The sequence below is a fragment of the Bactrocera latifrons genome, unplaced genomic scaffold (genome assembly GCF_001853355.1).
Source record: "Bactrocera latifrons isolate USDA-ARS-PBARC rearing strain unplaced genomic scaffold, ASM185335v1 scaffold_9, whole genome shotgun sequence".
Taxonomy (NCBI): Eukaryota; Metazoa; Arthropoda; class Insecta; order Diptera; family Tephritidae; genus Bactrocera; species Bactrocera latifrons.
The window spans coordinates 3,317,014-3,336,730 of record NW_017537600.1 but is presented as its reverse complement, the minus strand read 5'-3'; positions in this window follow the sequence as shown (position 1 = coordinate 3,336,730).

The following is a 19,717-nucleotide window of genomic DNA, read 5'->3' as shown; positions in this document are numbered from 1 at the left end:
AGCACTTATTTTCTGAAGATTATCTCTTTCAAATGTTGGCCGAATCTACGCCTTAGATGATCCATCCGTTTAACTCAATTTTCGATGACTCATTCGAGCATTTCAACTGGTAACTGGCCAATGACTCGCGTGATGTTTTGCTCCAAGACCTGAACCAAAGTGGGACTCTCCGCATAGATTTTAGACTTTACATATCCACAAATGAAAAGTCTAAAGGTGTGATATCACACGATCTTGGTGGGCCAAAAACGTAAAATTATCTGTTTACAGAAGTGTTCTTTTCATAAATCCATTGAGTGAAGCGGTGTGTGGGAAGTGGCAACGTCTTGTTGAAACCAAATGTCGCCTAGATCACGAGCTTCAATTTCAGGCATAAAATAGTCGGTTATCATGGAGCGATAACGATCGCCACTGTTGGTAACGGTCTCCCCGGCATCATTTTTGAAGACGTATGGACTGATAGCTATTGAAAAAAGTACCTCTACTTGGTTTATACGTTACCATACGAATATTTATTTGGAACTATTAATATGAGGATAATTGCTATCTACTTTGCTATCGATATGGCGGGTTTTTGGCAGAGTTAGTAAGTACACTGTCATTCTTGATCTCGATATAAGCGAGACAAGAATATCAACTAGCCATCTAATTACGGCGTGATCAGAGAAAAGTGCTCTCTGACTAAAGAGTTACCGTTGAGTAGCGATCTCATAGATTCTAATCCTACTGAGATGATTTTTCATTAAACTGAGTTTCTATTCCATGGTAAAAGGAGATCCTCCACTTTAGCTAAATCTATTCGTGTTTCGATGAATAACGATATCCTTTCAATATTTTCTTACATTCAGACTCCGTTATTCACAAGCATATCAGATTAATCTAACCTAATCTAACCTATATATTTTATAATGAAGAAAGTAAATGTCCGTTATTCGCAAGCATATCATATTAATCTAACCTAATCTAACCTATATATTTTATAATGAAGAAAGTAAATGTCTGTTATCTGGGAATTGAAAACAAAAAAATCTTCTGTACTTTGAAGAATATATTGATACATGGAAATTTTGTATTCTTCTTTAGTCTGACAGAGTCGTAGCGAAGGCTTGTGTACCTTAGAGGTATCCGAATCCAATGCTGAATATAGAAGTTTAAGAAGAGAGGCTGCATATTCCGTGATATCAGCCCAAACGTGGATAGAAGAGGATGCTGCTACTAACGACCAGTACAGCGATTCTTCCGCGTCAGCGCAGTTGACAGTGGCCACATCTCCCCCGCAACGAGCGCAGGTTGAGGTGGTTGTAGTGCTTCTGCTAAACCAGGTCGACAGTGTATACATGCGATAGTTCAAGGAAACTAGGATCAAGAAGTATTGTTTGCGTGAAAAATGCCTTAGTCCAAGAAAACTTGGATCAAGCAGCATTGTGAGCGTAAACTTAGAAAAATAAGAAGAAGTTCTTCGCGCGACTGAGCAAGTGACCCTGGGTTCCAACCCTGGCAACAAGAGAAGGCCTCGCCAGAAGACAAGAAAGGAGTGTTGGGCTGATGGGTGCATTTCACTATTTCCAAGAGAATATAGACGAAAAGTGGCAGCATTTGACTGAGAGAGGACAACAAACCGATTATGCCTCCTTCTCAAAGATGGACGCTGGGCCAAATGCGCTTTATTTGATCGAGCGGGATGGTTAAGCGGACTCAAATCCCTAAAATGCTTCGTTGATCCATCGTTGATATGGGCGAAGGAAGCTCTCTGAACGCTTCCGAAGGTGTGTAAAGACGAGACAATTCATGTAGTGGACCGGAGTATCTTTCCGTCAATATATAAGATATCACAACATATTTAACTTTACAGATCCGGAACAAGCGCTGCGGCTACTATTACGGCATATACGCTTATTTTGGTAGTACCTTGGTAGTTAATGCGGTTAAGTAAAAGACCGTCGCCGAAGTTTTGTCAAGCTCATTCAACAGTACCGATAAATTTATTTCATTTATATTATTTCATCATGAAAAACCTGAAGCCTGAACATCGCTTACAAATCTTTCAACATTACTACGAAATTCACATTCTGTAAAGAAAGTGTTTCGCTCACTTTGCTCACTTTTAAATCTACATAATCAGCCTACTGAATATACTATTAGTTATTTCGAGAGCCATCATACATTATTTAATAATATTCGACCGAGAGGACCACGTCCAGCAAGCGGTGAGAAATGTATATCAGCCGTAGCAGAGAGTGTAAATGAAGACCGTGGAGAGTCGATTCGGTGCCGTTCGCAGCAACTCGGACTGACTTATGGAACGAGTCGGCACTTTTTACCTCGAGATCTTAACTCTGGAAAAGTTTCAAGAACCGATCCGATGTTTTCGAGAAAAATATTTTTCAGCGATGAGGTCTATTTCTGGCCCAATGACGTAAATAAGCAAAATTATTTCATTTGGAACGCAGAGCAACCTGAAGACATTCAAAGGCAGCCATTTTATCCAGAAAAAAACAACATTTTGGTGTTACTGGTAATCCGGTGGAATCATCAGTCCATATTTTTACAAAATTTATGCCTGATTGAAGCTCGTGATCTCGGCGACATTTTGATTCTGTATCATCAGTTAAAATGATCCAACGAGTCATCGAAAATTGAATTCAAACAAGTAAGGAAGGGCTAAGTTCAGGTGTCACCGAACATTTTATACTCTCGCATGATAAAGTGATAATCGAGATTTCAGGCGTCGTTGTAAACCGATTTCACCCATATTTGGTACATGTCATCAGGGTGTTAAGAAAATATTATACACTGAATTTCATTGAAATCGGTTGAGTACTTCCTGAGATATGGTTTTTGGTCCATAAGCGGGCGACGCCACGCCCATTTTCAAGTTTTAAAAAAAGCCTGGATGCAGCTTCCTTCTGACATTTCCTCCGTAAAATTTAGTGTTTCTGACGTTTTTTGTTAGTCGGTTAACGCACTTTTAGTGATTTTCAACATAACCGTTGTATGGGAGGTGGGCGTGGTTATTATCCGATTTCTTCTATTTTTGAACTGTGTATAGATATGTCTAAAACAAACGACTCTATACAGTTTGGTTGACATAGCTATAGTAGTTTTCGAGATATGTACAAAAAAGTTAGTAAGGGACGAGGCCACGCCCACTTTTCCAAAGAAGTTACGTCCAAATATGCCCCTCCCTAATGCGATCCTTTGTGCCAAATTTAATTTTAATATCTTTATTTATGGCTTAGTTATGACACTATATAGGTTTTCGGTTTCCGCCATTTTCTGGGCGTGGCAGTCGGCCGATTTTGCCCATCTTCGAACTCAACCTTCTTATGTAGCCAAGAAATACGTGTACCAAGTTTCATCATGATATCTTAAGTTACAGCTTGCACGGACGGACGGACAGACAGACATCCGGATTTCAACTCTACTCGTCACCCTGATCACTTTAGCAAACATAACCCTATATCTGACTCTTTTAGTTTTAGGACTTACAAACAACCGTTATGTGAACAAAACTATAATACTCTCCTGAGCAACTTTGTTGCGAAAGTATAAAAATGGACCATCGTAGACGTAAAAAAATAATTTTTTTTTTCAAATGTTAGTAAACATTCCTAATTGAATTTAAAGTTTCTGTGTTTTATCTTAAAAACAAAAAAGTAGAGAACCTCGATAATATTTATAAAGATTTTCGAACTCCCGGGATACCGCATATATCAGCCAATATGTGAGTTAGCTTAATAATATTAGGAGAACGTATTTTTCTAATCTAATCTCTTTCTTATCTAAGCAAAATGTTTAAATCGTTTCAGATTTTTCGTTGGAAGCATAACTGTTCTCAGAGAATATATTCATCTGATATTGGTACGACTTTTCCCATCGACTTCAGATCCTGGAATCTTAATGAAGAGAGAGCTAATAACTAAGTTATAGTATAAATTCCCAACTGATTACTCAGTTATTTGAATACAAAAGTATATATGTATATTTAAAGCAATTTAATATATTCTGTTCAATTAGTCTTCACACCAGAAGAAGAGTATTATGCTTAACATTTGTTCCGTAAAAATTAAAAAAAGTACTCTCTCGAATAATTAAATACATACAAAAGTGTAGCTGTAAGACATTCCAGTGCAATTAACTCCTGCAGCAACTTGAAATGTTTGCCATTTTCTTTTTTGCACTCTTTCACTTTTACATAGCATACCAACACCAACAACAGCAACTGTTCAATATTTCCTTATCCYCTTGATAGCAATTCAGCAGACACGCCCTCAAGTGACTGTTGTCACCTTCCGTTATATCAGATTCTTAACCAACTCAACTACTAACTATATACAGATATGTATATATGCATATGCTTATACACAGTTATCAAGGATATATGCATATGTGAGAGCGAATACACACAGCTACAAAAATATTGACGTTGACTGCCACATTCCCAGCCATTGCGCCTTTTTTCGCAAAGCCTCGCCAGCACTTGCTTTATCCTTGCATATCCCGCCACATCCTTATCATAACGAAAGGCACTGAACGAGGGACAACAATGCGGTTGCTGAGCACGCTGGTTGTCGGTGGAAAAATGTTGCCGTAGCATGAGGACAACATTTAAAGGACATAAAAGCATGCATACTTGCCAATATACATATTACAACAACAACACATATACTCGTAAACATACGGTTGCATCCTTTCGCCGGCGATCGGTTCACTATCGTTGATGTTACTGCTCAAATACGTTGAATTGCCAGATAGAAAGGCGGCAGCAGCGGCAGCTCTCCGCCACAGCTGTTGTCATTTTAAGAGCTATATTTGGTTTGTTGTTATTGTTGCAGCAGTTGCCGCGCCTCAAGTGCAATTTTCAATCATGCAATTTTCCCTCAAAACACACGCTTCGGTAAGAGCGGCAGCAGACACAACAGCTGATGCTGCAACCGTCGCAGTGGCCACAGCGGCTTCCTATCCTATGTAGGGTTCGTCGCCAATTCCATCTACTTTTTTGTAATTTTTATTTTTTTTTGTTCTTTCCATATGCCTTTTGCCAGTTTGTTGCGCCTCTTGTTTGGCTCGACCGGCTCGACCGGCCTGCCAGCCGTCTGTCGTTGCTTTTCATTAAAAATCATTTAATCCACGCTGCCAAAGGCGCCGCCCGAGGTCCTTGCACTGGTCTCACACTGCTTTTACTTCCTTTCTTTGTGGTTTTCACTGATGGTTTTCCTTTTGTCGCCTCTTCGAACATCCGAACATCAATCAATAGTGATAGTACTTACGTAGGTATGTCTAGCAGACCATATTTCATATTCCGTCTACTGTGGTCACAGGACCTAAGTTAATGAAGATAGACAAAGGGGTGATAAAAAGAAGTGCGGTTATTAAAAAGCTGATTACCATTTCGACAAAGGAAGGATAATCGATACAGAATGTAAAATGTGTAAATTAAGTTTAAATTTGTTATTTTAATTTAATAATTTTTAAATTTAGAAATCATAATTATAAAGAATGAGATAGAAGATATAGAGAAAGCCTGTTTTCCGGGATACCGCGAAACCAGCGTTTTGTCGAAGCCATAAATTAATTCCAGCGTAGTTAAGAACTTCATTAGATTTTATGTTCGCTGGTAGGTCAACTTTCCCTCTCCATAATTTGAGTTCCCGGTAACAAGAAAAATCTGATAAATGGGCCAAACGAGGATATTCTTCAGATAAATCCGGTGCGAGTTATTATCATGCCCGCTGGAATTGTCCAAAAATGATCAGATAAGGATCAGTAACCAACTGCAAGATAACGAGGCAGATATAGTCCAAGTATTGATAAGACAATAACCAAGAACTTATGGAGACAAATAGCAATACAAGTATTTGCCTCAGCTGTAAGCTCGAAGGGAATACGGAAATCGTTTACCATTTTTCCTCTGGATAACCAGCTTTATCACCAACACAGAATAGAAACCCTTTACTCATCAAGCCTGAATGGTTATCTTCAATGAGCAATACGGGTATAAGTAATTTCATTCAGACCATCAATTAAAGGTTTCACGAATAGTGTATAAATGACGCCAATTGAGCCCGAAGGGGCTGGATACTTACCTACCTACTCATTTGATAAAATAACTCAATAGAATGATGTGGCGGTTGCCTTATGCTCAATCAATATAGTTAATATTAACAGATATTTTACAGGGTCAGGAAAAGGTTGCATAAAAAACTACCGTTGAAAACGCGATATGGAATATCTGTATGAACATTTTCTTGATTTTAGAGAGACAGTGATACTCTTTTTAATAGATCTAACTAATAGTAAGAGTCTCCACTTTTACCTGTCGTTACAAAAAGGATATGATCACCGAAATAACAAACCTTGGTTAGATAAAATCTGGATCAATTCCGATATCAAAGAACCGTGTGCTTCGGAGATTGAGCTTTCCGATCCAAAGAGGCTAAGATCCAGTTAAATTTAATTAGTCGGTCACCTCTAACATTATTTTTTTTTTCTGGAATTCAAGAAAATCTGTAAGAAAACATTATATACTGAAGTGAGCTCTTTACAAACTGAATAACTTTCCTGAGAACACTTTACATGGAAAGGTCCATCCTATCGCTGTGAGTTTATCGCTGTCGACAGCATACTCGTAGTGTGCGAGTGAAATTAATAGTCTCCAGTTTGCCAGAAATATGTGAAGCGCCTCGATAATATCAAAACCATTCCTCTTCTTTTCCTTATTCTTTCTTATACTCTAAAAATTTCAAAATAAACAGTTGTAATCATACCAATACTTACATTACATGTTTTGGTCGGCGGAAATCCTCATAGCGACCCCGGTAGCTGGTGTTACCGTCACTGTCTGGCATATGTACAAGCTTTCAGAGCCGGTCTTGGTGATGCTTCTAGCTAAGGCAGAGTTATGCATCCATCATACTCTCCCTAGTAGTTTGCTTTTCATACAACACTGCACATCTACTTCTGCCTTTGGTAATGAGATATATGCCGGTAGATATGAAACGGTAGGGGGACAGGTTCCCTAAAAAAACAAAACTCAGCATGGAGGCCAATAAGAAAGTAAAGCGGGATGGAATATCAGCCCAAAAGTCGATTGGTAAAGAAACTGATATTTGCTGTATCGACAGCGGCCGCAGCTCTGCTGTTAAGGGAATAATTTACAGCGGTTGTAGTGCTTCTGACAAACCCACTTAGGAACGTAGAGGTGCCACAGTCCATGAATACCCAGACCTCGAAAGGGTCAGATTTATGGAAGAAGAAGCTTTGTTAAGCTCTCCGAGGATCTCACGATAATATTTCTTAATAAAATGGGTCTGCAGGTTTTTGAATCCGTATTGTTTAAGAACCCCTCAATGATGGACACGAGAAAGAGGAAAAAAGCTAAATTTTATAGTTGGTTTTAATGATAAAATAGATACGTCAACCAGGAGACTGAAAATGTGATTTGAAATTACTGTACAAGTACACGAAGTGTATATCATGGGCAATTTTGGTTCGTCAAATCCATTTCAACAACGACTAACTTTTGCAATTGTCGATCAAATAAATTGAAGCGTCCGACCGCTAAATATTGCTACTGAATCGCAAGAAAATCGATCTATTTTTGAAACAGTTGAGGAGAGGAGAAGAGTTCTAACAGGGCGACGGTAGGCCATAGGGACTCGCCAGAAGCTTTGCAAGGTTGATTCGGAGATTATTATGCATCCCCTTATAACGGTTTAAATAAAACAAAAATGGTTTGGGATATCAATGAAATTCTTTATTCTTGTGGAAGTACGTTGGATGTTCTTATGTTTGGAATTCGATTTCTTTGCATGGTCAGCTCGGGCACACTTGCAAAAGTCCAAATACTGAACCCAATTTCGATGTGCCGCCTCATAGCTAGAGATGATTTTTCGATGAAAAACCGGATTATTTTCAAGTTAATGCTCAGCCCAATTCAAGAAAATACGACGATTCCGGTGGTTAATTGGCTTCAGTTCTTGAGTCAATTTGATCTTTTAAGTATGTAGACCAAGATCTTCTCGCGAAATTCCCAACGATTGAGAACGACGTGTGAGAGACTTATTTGGGTCTTCCGCAATTAATGTGCCAGCGGCAGGAATATTCTCTACACTACGGACACTTCTTTGTCTCACTGGCACGGGAGCATTTTGTACTGTGCCTTTGGATTAAAATTTTCCACTAGACGCTAAATTGATGATCTGGCAGGACGATTATGACGACCGTAAATTGTACTTAGAACTGTTAATGTTGAGGCCACTAACTTCGAATTGCGGTAGTAAATTTATAGAATTTTGACACGTTGTTGGATCGTATGTCTTTTTATGATAAAAAGGCAAACCTTACTGAAGAGAAAAGTCAAAAAAGTGCATGGAAAATATGGCGTCGTGTATTGTCCCTATTGGCAAATTTTGTAGCGTCCCTCTTGAAAACCCCGTTATTTCAGACCTGACAACAAATCATTGTGGAATAAAACTACCAATTCGTGAGCTTAATTGGATCATGCCGACCGTGCTACTTATGTAAAGTCTTACTAGAACTTTACTTGGCCCTTAAACGTGTATAGCAATAAGCAAATAAATGCTTAACTCGGCGAGAAAGCAGCATATGAAAGACACAAAATCAAAAAAAAAGAATATTTTCGTATACTAAAACTTTTTATAGTAATTTTTAATTATAAACCGCCTTAGCAACTGTAAACTATGGGAACGGCATTAAAAAGTTTGAAATAAAATACGAAATTTTTTATTTTCCCAGTACGACGGTCTCATTATTTACCTTCGACAAGTGCACGCCCAGCGCGCACGTTTGGCATGTCAACCCCACAAAATATGCAAAACTTAATTAAATTACAAGTTATTACACGCTTGACATGCATCCAAGCAAATATTTAATTTAATAATTCATCAGATTGTAAGATAATATTTACCTAGCATATTAAGCGCAGAGCGATGTGATCGAACACCGGCAGTGGCACCAACAGCAACCGGCTTCTCACCCACGTCGCAGTCATGAGGGAGTAATCGAGCTCATCAGGTGGCCAATGGCTCAAATAAGCATATATGCATTGGAGTGCGTGGCTCTGTGTGTGAGTATGTGTGTGAGTGCAAAGGAAGCCAAGCCGCACGCCAAAGCACGCGCTCAACACGCGACTCGACGCGCGGCCAAGAAAAGTGGGATGTGCGCAAAAAAATGTGCGGCTTTTTTACGCTTGTAAAGTTTAGTAAAGAAGCTCTATCGCGCGGCGCTGTAAATGAACCAGAAGAAATGGATTTTCCGCATGTCAAAATGCATTTTAAAGATTTTTCTTTTGTTTGCTTTGTGCTAATTGACAAACGCTATGATTTTCCGTTCTCTACCGTTTGCTTGTTGTTGGCATGGAACAGGTTTTGTAAAACCCACAAACAAGTTTTAGAAATTAGCTACTGGTATAACCACTCCATCCCTTTGTGGTATATAGTTAATGCCTTGTAGGAAATTTGTAACAACTTTATATCAGGTTCAGATTTAAATGCATTTTTCAAACTTTTTCGTCTATCCTTTAAATCAAATAAGTGCAATTTTGTTCGATAACTTGTTTGGTAAAACCCTCAATCCTATCGGTAAAAAATTTGGAATTTGAAAATCTATCACCAGTAAAGTCTTTCACCATAGAGCAAAAAAGATAGCAACCACTTGGCTTGGTGAACTATAAGACGGACGCATAAGATCTTTTCGACCAAGCTCCCGAAGTTTCTGCAAAGGTGCTTGATAGCACTCTGTTAGCGAGCGCCTTGCAGAAACTCCGTGATCTTGCTTGAGAAGTTCTTATGCCTTCGCCCTATAGTTATTTAACCAAACCAAGTATGCACTCAATCGTCACAGCGAAATTGCTGTAAATCACAAAACCGACAAACTTGATAGAAAAGGCTCCCACATTTTCAGGTTGGCAACGAATCGGTACTGCGCTGTCTTCTTGGGCTCTAGTCTTTGATATTTCAATCTTCCGTGGGCTTGGCAAGCGTTGTTAGATTCTTCTGGCTCAAGGTGGAATGTAAGAGATCCTCTGAACTGCTGGCTCATAGCATGGTTTTTAACGCTGCCTTGCAAGGCATTCTGTCTGTTAGATACGATCTTATGCGCAGAAGTTACTTATGTATCTTGTCGGCTGCAAATTGCTTTAGCTGTATGGAAGAAGGTGAGATAGATCTGGAACTGGAGCCGGACTGAGGTTGAAACATCTGTATGGACACACTTTCGTTGAATCTGCTGGAATTGCTGGGGTTATTATTATTTGTGGTGAGCTCAAAACGGTTCGTCGATCTATAAAGGCTGTTGATCTATATGTAGAACTTTTGAAACCAAAAAGGATCAGCGTGCGCAGTCGTCTAAGTGGGTGTCTGCAATGAAATTGGTGCAGCAGTCTAATATAATCAGTAGCGATGTGTGTGCCCTGGGATTGTCCTCAATTAGTCTCCAAAGTTGGCTGCTTCTGGTCAATTGCTTATTTCAGACGGTTCAATTGTTGGCATTACACAGCACAGCATAGATTTGAATAAAAAATGATTTGTCTATGGAAGAGCAGCTCATAGTAGATGTCATTCTTGAGAATCCAGCTAAATACATAAAAAAAAAATATCCATCCTGACTTGGCCATCGTTTGCGCCAGCTCATCATGTTCCGATCACGTTCGTTTCGGTCACCATTATGAGCCGCCCATACAGCGAACTTATTTTTATTTCCAGAGCAGTACGAATGGATTTTAGTGTAAAGCTTATTTTCTGGCAAAATGAGGTCGGACTTGGTGATTTCTATTATTTTCTCAATATTTTAGATATCGTTCTTCCAGAACCTGGTGCACCTTTTAACTACATCTAACTAGCCGGACCGTATCAACAAATGCAATATTAGGCGTAATCGACTGTTCCATCGAATGCGATATTCGCCGTGGCAATCCATAAATCCTTCGCAGAACCTTTCTCTCGAAAACTCGTAACGTCGACTCCTCAGATTTTATCATCGCACATGCACCTGCAACAAATAGCAGGACGGGAATAACTTAAACGGGAGTGACTTAAAGAGTTTCGTTTTGGGTCTTCGAGAGAGGACTTTACTTCTCAATTGCCCACTCATTGCGAAGTAGCACCTTTCGGCAAGAGTTATTCTGTGTTGGTTTCTATGCTGGTATTGTTGTTGCTATGTTCTGCTTTTTCTAGACTAGATAAGGAAGCAAAGCAAATGGGTCTGGCAGTGTATGATGACAATACTGGACGTAATTATGATTTGATAATCAAGATAGATCTAATATGGAGGTGTAAAAATCTCATTCGAGATTATAAGACACAATTTTGGAACAATAAAAGGTAGGTCCGTGAGGTGGCTTTCAAAACTCAGGTGAAATCCCTTCTTTGAGTTCGTTTAATTTAAATAAAGAGTTATGAAAATTAACGTTAAAGAAGAACTACAACAAAAAATTGGATATAACCTGTCCAATTATCATAGATAGCCGTACTATCCCTCATATAAGAATAGTCTATCTTTTTTTTTCTAAAATCGTTAAATTTCCTACGGGGTCACAATTTATACTCAAAGTATTTTTTTATTGTGCCACGTCATCTTGTCATATTCAATCATATTTCACCAGCACCGAAGCCACCCCTTTTTCCCACAGTACACTGCAGCCCGCCGAACAGACACACCAACCGCTTTACACTTTGCCGCAGGTATTCGCACCAGAACTAGTCTTTATGGCCATCTCTTAGGACGACGCCTTTGCGCTTGGCAAAACTATTAGAATAAGCATGTTGCACGCACTTTTCACCACTGAAACCGTGGCAACCACGCCAGGGAGCCGGCACCCGTGTGCGCGGCCATAATATAGTTGTTCTTTGAATGCAATGGGCGCGCTGGGACAATGAGGTGATGTGGCAGAAACGTGCGTGTTTCCAAAAAAAAAAATGCAGGCAAGGTGCTGCGGGGCGGAAAAAGCGTACAAGATCAGCGTGAATAGATAAACGTTATTAGGAATGATAAATGTAGTGAGTTGAAATTTTTACAATATTTTTAATTGAAATGCAAAAAATTTGGAAACATAAATAATTGTTGGGAAGCGCGTGTATTCAGAGACGGAAAATTTGTTGCAGTTCAGCGATATATAATTTTAAATAAGATGCAGTAAAAAATGGAAAGTAGAATGATATAAGGGTACATAATGAAGATGCTAAGTTATTTTTGTGCAAAAGCAATAAAGTCAGGATTAATCGGAAGTGCATTAGACCGACACGCGTCGCGAGGTCAATCTTAGTGTTCGAAAAAGCAAACTAAAAAATAAAAAAAAAAACTCAACTAGAGCCATTTCCCTCCCCATACATATGTATATACATTTTCCAAAGTTATTTTCACGCAGCATGCAACACTTTTCCATCTCCCTTCCCTGCCATTGTTGCAGCGGAGCAATTGATTTCCAATCTTTATCTACTTTCATTATTGCACAATTTTCACAGTTTTCCTCCAAATTATCATCTTCAACGCATACCAATACATACAAACCGTGTTATTTTGCCTGAATGAAGATCTGAGTGCTGCCTTGAGAGTTACAGTCCATGGCAACACGCTGAAATTGCATAGAAATCGACACACTGCAGATACTTGAGTTCGATAACAATTACCAGTTGAGTTCGAAAATTAATTTAAACCAATTACACACAAAACAATGGGAAAAGTAACTTGGTGTACGGGCATTACATAGCCAAAGATAGCGCAAAATTTTAAGAAAAAACTGGAAATTAGTGAAAAAAAAACAAGTAGAAAGTAAGCAGTGCCAACAAATTGGCGCTAAAATTGCTAGTAAATAAGAAACAAAATAAAGAAGAGAGAAGACAGTGCATTGGGTGACCAAAAATGTAGGAGGAGATGTATGAAGAATGGAATTTTTCTCTGTAAAGGAAATATAAATGGCAAACAATTTGGGCTGACACCATAAATTATAGCAGAGATGTGACAATTGAGAGGTAGTGCAGTGAAGTTCTGTCCGGGTCTTAGCTTTTCAACGGGTTCTTTATATCCACAGTTGAAGAGTATCTTCTCTTATGGCTTATTTGAAATCGTGTACATAGCAGTATATGTGAACTAATCGCAGTCAAAATAAATCAATGGCATTAGGTTTTTAGATGTCAAGCGCAGAAATCAGTCTTTGAGACCTTAAATCGACGGGGATTATGGAACTCATAAAACACCATCAGACTAACTATGTAAGTCCAGCTTTATAAGGCAGCTTCTGTTACCTTCATCATACTATAATTTGGTAAGGGTCGAAGATCTCTTTTCCGATCCTGACACATGTTTCGTATTGGACAAATTCAGTTTAAACAGCGTATTAATTTTGCGGAGATACCAAATTCAGACATCGCGACATAAATATAGCTAATTTTCGTGCAGTAAAAGGCAGCTTTAAAACCGAAGAAGAGGACGTGTGTGTCGGTCCTCTTTTCGAGGGGCTTTTCTAAGATTTGGCACATGGTGAAAATATTGATTTTCCAGGCCTAAACCCACACTGATAAGGTCCAGTCAGTTCACACAATATGCTCAATAAAACTTTATATTCGATGTAGGAGAAGTTGGCGCATATTGGGGGTTATCCTTTTTTATGGATTGGGCATAGCAAATTAAAATCGTCGCATGCTTTTGTCTGACCATATTTTATAAAAAAACTGATACATGCTCCTTATCAGCGTTTGTTATTTTGCGTTGTATTTGAATAGATCGGCCGGCAATCCTTCGGCCCCGCCGCTTTGCTGTTCTTCTAACGGATAATTGTTATTCGAACTTCTTCATAGTCGGGTAATGAAAAGTTTGCTCTATCGTCTTAGAGTGGAGAATAGGGTTCCTCTTCTTCTGGCGTTATGCATTTATCAGCAACTGTAGTTTCCTTTTAGTTCATAAGTTTTTTTACGTGGGGGGCCCCAAACTCAGCACAAAACCCTGAACAGCTGATGCTTCGTCTTCCCACTTTACCTCCACTTCAAATGATTACAGTTTGGCTAAAAAGAGGATACTTGGTCTAAGACCGGCAGTCGTGAGCATATATACAAAAAAAGGGTTCCCGGCCACTCCGAAGTGAATGCCGCTCAAGGAATCTTCCAAAATTATGGTGAACCCAATCGGCATGGCTCTAGTATCCAAGTAGTAATAATGGGTCGAATATTATCTTTAAAGTCGTCTATCGCTTTGGGTTTATCTACGTAGATAAGCGATTTGACATAGCCCAACAAAAAATAGTCGTACGATGCTAAATCAGAAGATCCCGTCCACATCATCGTACTCAAATTCAGGCACAAAAAAGCCATATTATTGCCTACTTAATTTTTGATGAAATATAAACCAAACATTTCTTTTGATTATAGAGCAGCAAATCGTGACTTTTCGAGGATGACACACCAAAGTCAACAATTTTGCTTACTAAAGAACCCATTCAATCAAAAGTGCGTTTCAGCGCTGAACAAAAAGTTCTTGTGAATATAGGGAGTCCCAATTCAGCCAACGTGTGACTCGCTTGTGTGTCAAAATCTTTATCATGAATATACAAGCAGACTTAATGGCGATAAAAAGTTGAACTATGATCTAATTCCCTTCCGAGCACTACAGAAATCGACATTGCTCTGGTGTGAAACGATTCAGAAATAGTATTGATTTAGAGTTATTAAATCAATAAACAGGTAACCTCCTTTCCTTAAATAATATATAATCACGTTCCCATGGAGATTGATTTGGAGCAGGGCAGGTTAGCCTGCGGCTTTATTACGACGTAACGAAATTTACTTTCTGGAAAAGATTAATTTGCAAATTCCAAACTAACATTTGTCGAGTTTGAAAAGTATTCCACAATTATACATACATACATTACATGCAATTCAAAAAGTCTCCAACTGTTGAACTTATGGAAGATTGTGCTCATCGCAGTCATAACAAATATGCGAAACGATTTCTAACTTAAAAGGTACTGCACTAAAGGGAACAGGATTCTCATTGACCCTGTAACCGAAAGTAAGATCAATCTTGCAAATTTGTTCAGTCGGTAGTTGTTTCAAAATTTTTGAAACTTTGACTGCCGAACGCCTAAGTGATCACTAAATACAAATCATTAAGTCAAACGTTTTATTTTTAGTTCCCCCTTGATCAAGTTGTTCTGTTATAAAGCATTCTATGTTCAACATTTGGTTCAATATTATTTCAGTCCCCTTCTGTCACGCCACTGTCAAATTCCAAACTGTGCGGTGATGCGCTTTGCTTTTGCTAAATGAGAATTTTCACAGGGCAAATGGCAAAGCAGAGATTCGAGAAATAAACGACAGGAAATAAAATAAAGGAGATGCTTTTCTAGAATGTAAAGGAATAAAAATTAGCAAATAGAAGTAGAGCATGAAAAAATGAAGATAACAAACTAATGCTGACAACGGTGCCCAACCGTACAACGCTTCGCCAGTGCGAACAATTTTCACCCACTTCTACGCAAGTTGACCCAATTGAAGTGGTTTGCCGTGGACCTTCCATCTGCCGTTCTCCAATTTGCCACCTTCGAGTGTAGGCAATGGCTTCAACGGGCTACTCGTAGACGCCAGCTCATGGAAACTGTTGAATGCGCACATTTTATAGGAAGATTGGCGATAAAGAGTCGGTCGCATCATATGAAACGCGTGCGAAGAAAACGTACCGTCGGAAGTTCGTGAGTGATTTGAGCTGCAAACGGAGCCTCCGAGCTACTAGTGACTACCGGCTGGTGAGTGGTAGCTAGTGGTTGGTGGCTGTCAATGCGTTTTAGCACAGCTGCAAAATCAAATCAATTAGCTCGAAAATCAATTATATCACAAGTTCTGATGAGCAATGAAACGAAGAAAGTGAGCAAAAAATCTGTGTAGGGTATATTTACACACACACACACACAGATTTACGGTTGTATGTAAAGTGAGCTGTGACAGCAAGCAGACGCTAGGGAATAGGGAAACGAAAAATAGGGTATACTGTGGCAAGCCAGCGACGTCGGGAGCTAGAAAAAAAAGCGAACTAAAAGTTATTGACCAAATGGGAGTTTACGATAATGGCCGATGACACTGCGTGAACTGCGACTGAATACCATTGAAGTTGGTTGCTATTGCTTGTACTACGAATGGCTAGGGAGCTTGTGCTGAAGGAAGTTAATGTTGATTGCTTTAATATTGAGTAAATCCTTTCACGAGTTGTTCGCTATGCCTTCGGATTGGAAAAAATAATATCGTAAATGTATTAGTGGTTCAATCATACAGATGCAGGGTTCCATTTCAGTGCAATTAAATGCAAATGGTAATTTTGAAGCTGTTTTTTTCCTTACAACTGCTTGTTGCAACTGTTTTTCTCTTCAAAAATATAGCCAAGATGAGCTTTTGCATTCCATTTCCGCACAACAAATTTAGGAAAAATTTTAAAAATTTAGCAAAATACTGAATGTGTCAGGTTGGAAAAATGTTATTAAAAGTTACACGAAATTATTCCAGAAAGTTTTACACTTCCGTCGCTGAAATATTCTCTCAAAAATTTTAGTTCTTTTCTCTTGGAATATACTATATTCAGCAAAATTTTAGTTTTCAACAATCTAGTATCTAATTTTTTGGATTTTTTTTAAATAATTTTGTAATTTATTCAACAAGAGTTTCGATATCGCTGGAGGGGTTATAGAGTTCGCATAGATTTTGATTCCAAATTGCTTGATCTTCCAGCGATTTTCAATTACCTTTATCGAATGAAGAGTACAGTGCTCCAAATTAACTTTTTTTTTTTGGAAAGGATGATAATAATTTGATAATTTGAATGATCACAAGACTTATCAAATAAACGGACTCTATTTTCTCAGAATGAACTTGATAACAAGGGTTCCATACCACGGAAGCATACTCTAATATAGGCCTCACCAAAGATGTAAAAAGAAGTTTTGTGGTAAGCGGATCTCTAAATTCTTTAAACCAACGTTTAACAAAACTTAGAGCACCTTTAGCTTTAAAAACCATGCAAGATGTGTGAAGATTAAAATTGAGTTTGGGGTCCATAGTTACTTCCAAGTCAACAAAACTGCATACTTGCTCCAACCGTAAGTTTTGTATTACGTATGAAGTAGGGTCTACAGATCTACGTGAAAAGCACATCGTTTTCCATTTTTTAAGGTTCAATGGCATGTCATTTCTAACACACCAAGAAACTGGGTTGTTTAAGTCTGTTTGCAACTGACATCTTTCGCTATTTGAGGTGAATGATTTAAAAAGTTTTACATCGTCAACATACAATAAAACTTTTGAAAACTTATCAACAGATGATACGTCATTAATAAATAACAAGAATAGAATTGGTCCAAGATGGCTACCTTAAGGAATATTGATTATGTCGGAAAGAGTATCGTTAAATATGACTTKTTGAATTCTATTACTAAGATAAGAAGCAACCCATTTTAGAAATATTGGTTGAAAATCAAGAAGATCAAGTTTCTTCAAAAGAATTGAATGGTTTACTTTATCAAAAGCTTTACTAAAATCTGTGTATATAACACCAGTATTCTTATTCTCCCTAAAACCTACAAGCAAATTAGTTATTGTAGATTTCCCTTTACGAAAACCGTGCTGAGAAGAAAAAATTAGTGGAGAGATCCGGAAGGTTATGTCGTCTGTTATAATTGCTTCAAAAAGTTTAGATATTGCAGACAACTTTGCTATTCCCCTATAGTTTTCAATAGATGACCTAAAACCACTCTTACGCAAAGGAATTATAAATGACTTTTTCCATATGGATGGAAATAAGTATACAGTTTTTTTTCAAAAATAGTTTTAACATCGCTCCAGGAATTATCGAGTTTACAAAATATTTTGCTTCAAATCATTTGATCGAAATGTTGAAATTCAGTTTCCAACTAACTGGTATCTAGTTTTATTAACTTTGGAATTATCTGTACCATTTTTTTAAAAAAAGTTTTGACATCGCTTAAGAGATGACCGAGTTTGCAAATATTTTGGTAAAAATATTTCGATCGCACACCGATTTTCTTTCAATTTTCTATATACAATACTTTAACTTCAACTTTTTTTGAAGAAACTTAATTAAATTGAATTATCGCTAGGTAGAGCATCGTTAGTTTTAGCGAAAACTGATTTTTAGAATTTGATCTCTTTTAGTTATTTATTTCAGTAATGATCAGTATGTACTCGCTGAATTTAGTCTTTAGGGAAACGATTTTTCCCCCATGGTGGAATTCAGCATACTGAGTACGCATAGCTCTCCACAATACCTTTCTAAATGAAACCCCAGTCATATTTTTTGACTTTAGTAAGTAAAAACAAGAAACTTTAACTTCGACTGCACCGAAGCTAATATACCCTTCACATGTGCATTTCTCTTAGTAACTATTTGTTCAGTTCATGTCTAATTTCGTGAAGATACCACGTCAAATGCGAAAGTTTTCCATACAAGTACCTGATTCCGATCATTCAGTTGGTATGATAGCTATATGCTTTAGTTGACCGATCTGAACAATTTCTTCGGAGGTTACATTACATTGCTTTAGAAAATAGTCTGTGCCAGCTTTTATGAAAATACATTGTGAAATGTGTAAGTTATCCATACAAGAACTTGATTCCGATCGTACAGTTTGCATGTCAGCTACATGTTATATTGGTCCGATATCAGCAGTTCCAACAAATGAGCAGCTTCTTGAAGAGAAAATGACGTTTGCAAAATTTCAAAACGATATCTTAAAAACTGAGGGACTAGTTCGTATATATACAGACAGACGGACATGGCAAAATCGACTCAGCTAACATAATGATCATTTATATACATACTTTATTGGGTCTCCGACGCTCCTTCTGGGTGTTAGGGTATAACAAAAAATTTCCTTTTTTTGGTATTTAACTAGATTTTATGAAATTTCAAAAGTACTACTTTGTCTCATTCAAAGTTATGAAAAGGTGGAAAGTGTTTTTAAAAGTCCATTTAACCGAGATTTTGTTTGTTATTTTAAAATTATGTACTTTTCATTTCAAACTCTATGTCGTCCCTCTCAAAGTACTTCTTTATTCCAACGTTTTTTCCAATCCAAGAAACAGTTGTTAAAGGCAATTTTCGAAATAGAATTCAATTAATAAATAGAATTCAATGAGCGTAGCGATTCACGTTTAATATCTTCAATTGACTCAAAACGTTTTTTCCCGAGCGGTCGTTTGAGTTTGCTGTATAGCCAGAAGTTACACGGATCTATTTCAGGTGAATACGGTGGTTGCGGCACGATTTTGTTTGAAACTTTAGCGATAAACTCAGAGTGTGCTACAATCAGTAATCGGAAAAAAACTGTCAATATAACCTTGATTTATGACCCGCTTTGACGTGGGTTTTTCAGCGTTGGCTCGCCTTTGCCACAACATTCGGCCGACAGACCATTTGTTTCCAAGTCATAAGCATGTATCCAAGACTCATCGCTAGGAATAATAGTATGTTTCATAACATGTTTCATGGTAGTCGGGAAGAATTGTTTCATAGGCGTTAACGCGACACTGGTTTTTTCGAAAAATTTTAGTGATTTTAGAACCAATCATGCTTTCAGTTTTCTTATGCGAAAATGGTCTCTTTATTTTATTGACTTGTTGGTCATCAGTTGATGTTGATGGCCGTCCGGGACGAGATTCATCGTCAACTCTATCTCTCTCAATAATGTATACCAAACAAAAAT